Raw genomic sequence first — 8972 nt, 5'->3', positions numbered from 1 at the left:
TTATTATTATTATTATTATTATTATTATTCGGTGAGTTGGCAGACTCGTTAGCACACCAGCGAAATGTTAAGCAGTATTTCGTTCGTGTTTAACTTCTGAGTTCAAATTCCGCCGAGGTCGACTTTGCCTTTCATCCTTTCGGGGGTCGATACAATAAGCACCAATCAAATACTGGGGCCGATGTAATCGAAATATTCCCACCCCTAAATTTCTGCTCTTGTGGCAAAACTTAAAACCATTATTATTATTGTAATTATTATTAAGACAGCAAGCTGGCAGAATCGTTAGCGCACCAGGCATTTCGTCCGTTACTACGCTCTGAGTTCAAATTCTACCGAGGGCAATTTTGCCTTTTATCCTTCGGGGTCTATAAAATAAGTAGCAGTTGAGCAGTGGATTCGACGTAATCGACTATCCCCCTCCCTCTAAAATTTCAGTTCTTGTGCTCATAATAGAAATGATTATTATTTACCTCTCATCTCTTTTTTTGGTTGGAGCGGGGTCGATAAATTAAATAACATGTCAAATACTAGGGGGCGATGTAATCCACTATGAGTTTCCCTAATTGCTAACCTTGTGCCAAAACTTGAACCCATTATTATGGTTATTCGGACGCGCCATTTATTAAAAACTGCATGGCTATTCTTTTTATGGATTAACAGAAAATGAAAAACTAACAGAAATAAAACACAATCAAAATATAATGAAATAAAATAAATAAAACAAATAAACAAAGGCAGCAAGCAAGCAGAAATGATTTCTGTAGCAAAATAGGAAGAAAGGAGATTTTAAGCACGTAAGCTAAAATGGCGTGACAATAAATCTTTGTCTTGCGAACTTGATTTATGGAACTTACGTTTGTTCTTGTATTTCCACAATTTACGGGTCTGAACCTTCCGTTCTATAAATAGTGAAATAAATAAATAATAAATATATGTCATGCTTCTTAGACGTTAACATTGAAATGCACTTATGGATATTTATATACAAATATGTGTGTCTGCGTTCGTATAAATGTGGAAGATGCCTCTATATGTGAGACCGTTTGTTTAAGAGATATACATACATACATACATATATACATACATACATGCATACGTACATACATACATACGTACGTACGTACGTACTTAGATACATACGTACATACATGTATAAATTTTGGGGAACTTAAAAAATAAACCAACCACCAATTTAAAACACAACCAGCCCGATATCGCTACGTGGGACCACAAAAAATAGATACGTTCTGTTGTGGAAATCAGCTGCTCTCTGGACATGAATGTGGTTAGAAAAATACAAGAGAGAGAGAGAACATCTAAGGACCATTGATGAGATGTTTACAAATCCAGCATCCAAGATGCAGTTTCAGCTTCATACCTGTTATTACTGGAGAAACAGGATATATACAAACCAGTCTGGAGCAAAGTATAGCTGAACACGGGATCTTGGGGAGAGAATGTAAATCCTTAATTCATATGCTACAAATGGTCGCGATAACTGGGACTAAAAATATCTGCAAGAACTTCGTAGGATTTAAAGGATTATGAACAAAACAAGAGAATTTCTTTCAGAGTCTTACTATCAAGTAGGTTGCTGGTTAAAACTTACTCTAAGTTGTTGTTGTTGGCACTCCGTCGCTTACGACGTCGAGGGTTCCAGTTGATCCGATCAACGGAACAGCCTGCTCGTGAAATTAACGTGCAAGTGGCTGAGCACTCCACAGACACTTCTACCCTTAACGTAGTTCTCGGGGATATTCAGCGTGACACAGTGTGACACGGCTGACCCTTTGAAATACAGGTACAACAGAAACAGGAAGAAAGAGTGAGAGAAAGTTGTGGTGAAAGAGTAGAGCAGGGTTCGCCACCATCCCCTGCCGGAGCCTCGTGGAGCTTTAGGTGTTTTCGCTCAATAAACACTCACAACGCCTGGTCTGGGAATCGAAACCGCGATCCTATGACTGCGAGTCCGCTGCTCTAACCACTGGGCCATTGCGCCTCCATTCTAAGTTAAAAAGAGAAAGAAAAGAACATACATACATACATACATACAATTCGTTGAAGAAGGTGAAATTCGAAGTAGATAAAGCGAATAATCATGGCACGCAAACGTTGTCTTTGAAACCATTTTTGGGGTGAAAGAAGCAAAAGCTTTCCATAGGATAGGAACTCACATCTTTTGAAAGCATGACAGGCGTTCTGCCATTCAACCGAAATAATTCTCTCTCTCTCTCTCTCTCTACGAACTTTAAGTTACTTTAAGTATGCTAGTGACATTTTTCAACTTCTAAGAACAAATTCACTGCAGTTACCGTGGAGAATAAATTTTCTCTTATGGCAAAAAGTGTAAAAGCACGATATCTGCCCAATAAAAAAAATAGCATATAGTTATGTATATATATATATATATATGTATACAAGAGGGAAATACTCATTATAGTAATTACGTGTTCGAAAAACAAAGAACAGAGTTGAAAAGAAAAATATATATTATTTTGATTGATTTTGTTTCAGGACCTAAATTCAGAAATCTTAGTTCTTAGTTTCACACTACTGTTGGCAATATCAATCTTTTCTATGAATAAATTTATATAAATAATTTTCGGTAAAATATTTATAATTATAGATCGGCTATAAATGCATAAAAGTTTTTGGATAAAGAAAATATATCCTAAAAATCGTAAAAATGGTTTTAAGGTATATTATTTCTAATATATTTCCATCAATAGAACAATTTTAACCGCAGAATAATTTTTATGTAAAATAAATACTACAAATCAGATGTAATTTTTTAAAAAAATAATTTTTGGTACATATATTTTTGTTTTTTATCGACTCGATAAATTTTATTGTAGCATAAAATTTGTAGTACGTATAAAATATGTGCGACAGTTTACAGAGATCTTTTTGAATCTATTATTTTGTAAATATATTTTATGTATAGAGCAATGTTAAACCAAATAATTTTTAATATAAATTCAGTCCAGTAGATTACAACAATGTTCATCATAAAATGATGTTTAATATTGATTTGAAATGTTGGCTCAAGTTCAGTAATTTCGGGGAGGAAGTAGGTGAATTATGTCGACCCTAATGTTCAACAGATACTTTATTTCTGGATCCTAAAAGAATAAAAAATACAAAGTCGCCCATGGTCAAACTTGAACTCAGAGCGTAAAGACGGACGAAATGTCGCTAAACATTTTAGGCCGCATTCTAACGATTCTGCCAGGACGCCACCTTTGGATGATATTTCAATATTAGCAATTATTAAATAATGCGATTTTGGTTCACAAAGTAATTTATTGGGTAAAAATATATAGCTTAATTCAATTTTCTTGTCAATATACGTACAAAGTTTCAAGTTTTTCAAGGGAGGCCCTTATTAAGTGAAAAGAACTAAAAAAAACTAATCTCCTGCACAGTAGGGCCCACTGGCTTCAATGCTGTTGTTGTAACACCCTATGCACTCCTTGAAGGCCCTTTGTAAGTCCCCCAAAGTAAAAGTAGCCATGACTCTTTTCACAGCCTCTTTCATCTTATCCTTCAACTAGGTGAGACTCTGGCCTTTTGCGACAAAATCTCTTCCTGAGCTCCCTCAAAATCTTTACAAAGTACTCTTTGTTGACTGCCTGACCAGACAGAACCCAGTTAATGTTGATGATATCCTTGCTGTCGAGAATGAGAATCATTGCGAGGTTCCAAGTGAACTTGCTTTCCCTAGACTCTTCTGCCAGTCAAAAACAGATGCTCGTCTCATACATGTTAATCCATAAGCAGCGTTCAGCAACTCATAGGCTTCTAGAACATTTTTACCCAGTTTAACACAAAGCTTTATAGCATGGTGAGCTTTATAATTGTCTTCATGCCACGATAACGTTTTGCAAACTAGTCAGCTGTGACAAACAGTGTTTAGTGGGGCTCAATCTGGAATGAAAAAGTTTGATGTATAATCATAAGAAACTAAAATTTACCTTAGAATAAATTAGGCCATATCTATCTATCTATCTATCTATCTATCTCTCTCTCTCTCTCTCTCTCTCTCTCTCTCTCTCTCTCTCTCTCTCTCTATATATATATATATATATATCCACGAGGCTCTGGCAGGGTGTGATGGCGAACCTTGCTGTACTCTTTCACCAGAACTTTCTCTCACTCTTTCTTCTTGTTTCTCTTGTACCTGTATTTCAAAAGGCCAGCCTTGTCACACTCTGTGTCACGCTGAATATCCCCGAGAACTACGTTAAGGGTATACGTGTCTGTGGAGTGCTCAGCCACTTTCACGTTAATTTCACGAGCAGGCTCTTCCGTTGATTGGATCAACTAGAACCCTCGTCATCGTAATCGACGGAGTGCCGTGGTAGTAGTATACATATATATATATATATAGTTGTATGTGCCGGTGTACTTGTGTTTGCGTTTGTGCCTATATGAAACGTTTGTTTCTTTATGACGTTTTGACAAGCACTGGTTAAACTACGTTTGATTGGATAAAAACTGCAGACTATTTTTAACTCATAAGTGGGGCGAGTGGTTCCATTTCTATTTTATCATTTTCATGTCTTCATACGTTGTAACATTCATTTCTATTTTTTATATATGTTTTATGTCCCACATGTTTTGTTTTGTCACCTCTATGTTATCCTACACGGGTAATAAAAAACAGATCCTAAAATCTAATTAGTTTGTGCCAGTCAGGAGGCGAAACATCCCTGAACGTTTCATCTGAAGCCACCCAGCGGTTCTTGTGATATCTTGTCCGCGGACAAACAAACACAACTGAAAAACAATACCTCCACCTTCGCTAAAGCGGAGGTAATAAAGACAGAGGTACTCATACGTATATATACGCATGGGCATAGACGCATTAGTAATATGTCACATACCTACATAGACATACATACGCACGCTTAAAAACTCACACGTAAGAAACAAACACACACACACACAACACACACGAGGCATTCATAACCACACACAAATAGACCACGTTCATACTAACACAAATACACACACACACATACCGAATTCACGCTCGTATAAACACGAACGCATCCAGGCGATACACACACATAAACACAAACACACATACACACACTACATTCACGCGCCCACAAACACTAACACTCACACACCTCATTCATGCACGCAAAACTACTGATACGCACACATGCCTCATTCACATACACACACACACACACAACATTCAGTCACACAAGCACATTCGCACACAAACACATTCGCACACAAGCACATTCGCACACAAACACATTCGAACACAAACACATTCGAACACAAACACATTCGCACACAAACACATTCACGAACAAATACACTGCACAAACACATACGCCACTTTATATATATATACACACACAAGTATACACGCACACACACACACGTACACACGTACACACACATCACTCGTCTACAACATTCACGCACGTGCAGGCGCCACATTCACGCTCCAACCCATCTGTATTCAACGAATGTCATTCCAAATGCAATGCAACATATATAGACGCCATTTTAAAATTCCCTTAACCTGAAGTGAACCATCGACAGGTGGAGGAGATTCAGTTAAACGTCACTGACATGCTAAAAGCAATTTATTGAATAAAATCTCAAGGTTTTTTGCTTCTTTTTTTCTCTTTCCGAAAATGAATAAAATGATAATAACAATAAAAGATAAAAAGTAAAAATCATAAATAGCAATTCGTGTTTATTTTTCTATATTTTATTTATCTTTCCCCATTTCAATCTATTCTGTCTTTCCTGTACAAAAAGCCACCATTTTGTTTGTGCATGTATATTTACACACACGCGCGTACGCACATATACGCACACGCATATTTATATATATATAAGCATATAAAAATATATATACACACACATATTCATGCATATATACATATATACATACACAAGCACACACATATATATATATACATACTTATACATATATTCATATGTATACACGTATACATAGGTAGATATACATACATATATATGTATATACATGTACATAAAAACTCAATTCATACACACACACGCACACTATGTGTATATATATATATATATATATATATATATATACACTTGCGTTCATATATTTTATGATATGTTTAAAGATATATACACATATATATATATATACACAATTGCGTTCATATATTTTATGATGATTCTTTAGGAAAAGAATTTGCTTTGATGTTTTATGGAAACACTTTTAAGAGAACAAAAGAGATTTGAAAGAAAAAAAATTGTTCCATTTTTTTTAAAAACAAAACTCCAAACAAAATGAATGATTTAATAAATAAATAAAAAACATTTTAGGGGTTATAACTTGACACTGATCCTTAATCTGTTCCTAAGCTTACACTGAGCATTGATTAATATTTACCACTTAATAGGACCTCAAGCAAATTGAACTAACGAAGGAGCCAAAATATCGTCAATAGGGAAGTTAGAATTTATAATAATCCCTTGCAGTGTCCATCTTTGCTGAGAAAATTATTAAATCTTCATATGCTGCCTGATCAGCGTGATTCAAGACGATGGCTTGCATATTTTTTTATGTCCGCCTTCGCGAAGGCGGAGGTATTGATTTCAGTCTTGTTCGTTTGTCAGTGGACAAGATATCTCAAGAACCGCTGGATGGATTCGAATGAAACTTTCAGGGTTATTTGGCCTCGTGACTGGCACTGACAGATTAAATTAGAATTGATCCTGTACTCGATAAGGATTCTGGATTGTTTTTCCTGTTCGTTTTTTTTTTTTTTTTTTTTTTTTACTTAATTTTTGAGAGCGGTCGGGTTCATTTTTAGTATTCTCATTTGTGAGAGCAGTCGAGTTTATTTCAGATATTCTCATTTTTATAAAAATCATCTCTGGCTAATCGTTGAGAGGACATTGGTGTTGCCTTGGCGGAGGTTTGCGCTCTCTGAGTGTTCTTGTTCTTAATATGTTCTGACAGATTAAGGTGGCAGAAACGTTAGCAGGCAGCGCGAAATGCTTAGCGGTATTTCGTCTGTCGCTACGTTCTGAGTTCAAATTCCGCCGAGGTCGACTTTGCCTTTCAGTTTTTTGGGGTCGATTAAATAAGTACCAGTTACGCACTGGGGTCGATATAATCGACTTAATCCGTTTGTCTGTCCTTGTTTGTCCCCTCTGTGTGTAGCCCCTTGTGCGCAGTAAAGAAATAAGAAACGTTAACATGCCAGGCGAAATGCTTCACGTCATGATTTCAAATTCCGCCAAGACCCGACTTTGCCTTTTATCCTTCCGGGTGTCGATAAAGTAAGTACTAGTTGAGCATTGGGGTCCGATTTAATCAACTTAGTCCCTCACCCGAAATTGCTGGCTTTGTGCTAAAATTTGAAAACACATAGGTTCTGGCAGATTCGAATGCAAATATGCTAATCGCTGGTGCGTTTTGTCGCAGTAAAATAGCTTCTCCGTTATGGCGAATATGTGTTCATAATACATTTCAAGCTTTAGCCCAGGGAATTCAGGGATAAGCGGTGTTTGGACACGGTTGCCTCTCGTCTGCCTGATGCACCCAGAACCAATAAATCTAACGAGAGCTGATGCTCTTGTTTCTAATTTCAGCGAACAATGGATTCGCTGAATCGTGCTGGTACCTACCAACCAATGACAAATCTGAATAGACACGAAAGGGAGAGATAAAGAGGGGGAAACAGCGTCAAACAGGTAGACCGTGAAGAAAGAGAGAGAGTGTGTATTTGAAAAGTATTTTATTTTCCAGTCTCAGAGCGATAGAAGACAAAGCCGACCTCTGCAGGGTTTGAACTCGGATCGCAGAGAGCTGGAACAAGTACTACAATCATTCTTCCCGACGCTTGTTCCTTAAACTGGATTAATATCACTTATGACCGTCCTGTAGCTGTAGAAATATTTAGGTCAACATTAACATTTTCATTTATTTTCTTTAAACAGTAAAGTCTAAATTGAGGGAGAATAGGCTGCTGTTTCTGTTCGCATGATTTTATTCTGCTCGTATGTTTCTGGGAAGAGAGATCTCTGCGCTCCTCACCACAACTTTCCAAAGGCAATTTTGGTATACGTTATATTTCATAATTAAATCTGTAATTAGTGTCGACTTCCTTATTCATTAAAAAAAATAATAATAAAGAGAGAGAGAGAGAGAGAGAGGGAGAGAGAGAAAGAGAGAGAGATGCATTCATAGACGCAGGGGTGACTGCGTGATTAATGACCTCGCCTTACAACCGCGTGGTTTCGTGTTCAGTCTCACAGCGCGGCATCTTATGCGAGTGTTTCTTAGCTGCAGATCTTCTAACAACCTTTTAGTGAATTTGGCTGTTGGAAACAGTGTAGAAGTTAATAATACACACACATATGTGTGTGTGTTCGTGTATACATATATATGTATGTGTGTGTCTGTGTTTGTGTGTGTGCGTGTTTGTGTTTGTGTGTGTGTATGTAAAGGCGCGTGGCTTAATGGTTAGATCATACATATACACGTGTGTGTGTGTGTTTGCATTGTATGTGTGTGTAAAAGCACTTGGCTTAGTGCCTAGGGTGTCGCAGTCGCGTTCGCTAGGTGTTGGTTTCGGTCTTCGGACCGGCTGGCGCGTTGTGTTCTTGATCTAAGCATTTCATTTCACGTTTCTCTCCGGGTATGAGAGCGGCAGAGTCCTTGGCGCGTCCGCAGAGATGATTTACGGTATATCCTCCGGCGTGCTATCTATATTCTGAGTTCAAATACCACTTACCTGGAGAGGGCAACGAGAAACCTCATGTTAGTCGAAATTCCAGTAGTATATTTAACGGCGGCCGGGGAGGGTACTCTCTGGGGTGTACAGAGAGTTACGGAGAAGGTTCACGTGCCCCAGACCTACTCAAGTGCAGACCACCACTAGACTAGATATACATACGTGCACGCTCAGACACACACACACACACATATATATATATATATATATATA

The 8972-nt window shown here is 37.4% G+C and overlaps 1 long non-coding RNA gene across 1 annotated transcript in view; it reads right to left on the bottom strand.

Moving 5' to 3' along the window:
- LOC128250923 (uncharacterized) overlaps positions 1 to 8972 on the bottom strand; it is a 49006-nt gene that overhangs the window by 24033 nt on the left and 16001 nt on the right. Inside the window, exon 2 of the long non-coding RNA XR_008266860.1 lies at positions 858 to 902. This is a non-coding gene — a long non-coding RNA (uncharacterized LOC128250923). The remainder of the gene's footprint in view (positions 1 to 857; positions 903 to 8972) is intronic.

This window comes from Octopus bimaculoides, chromosome 26, assembly GCF_001194135.2.
Source record: "Octopus bimaculoides isolate UCB-OBI-ISO-001 chromosome 26, ASM119413v2, whole genome shotgun sequence".
NCBI classification, from domain to species: Eukaryota; Metazoa; Mollusca; class Cephalopoda; order Octopoda; family Octopodidae; genus Octopus; species Octopus bimaculoides.
This window is presented reverse-complemented; position numbering and strand designations above follow the sequence as displayed.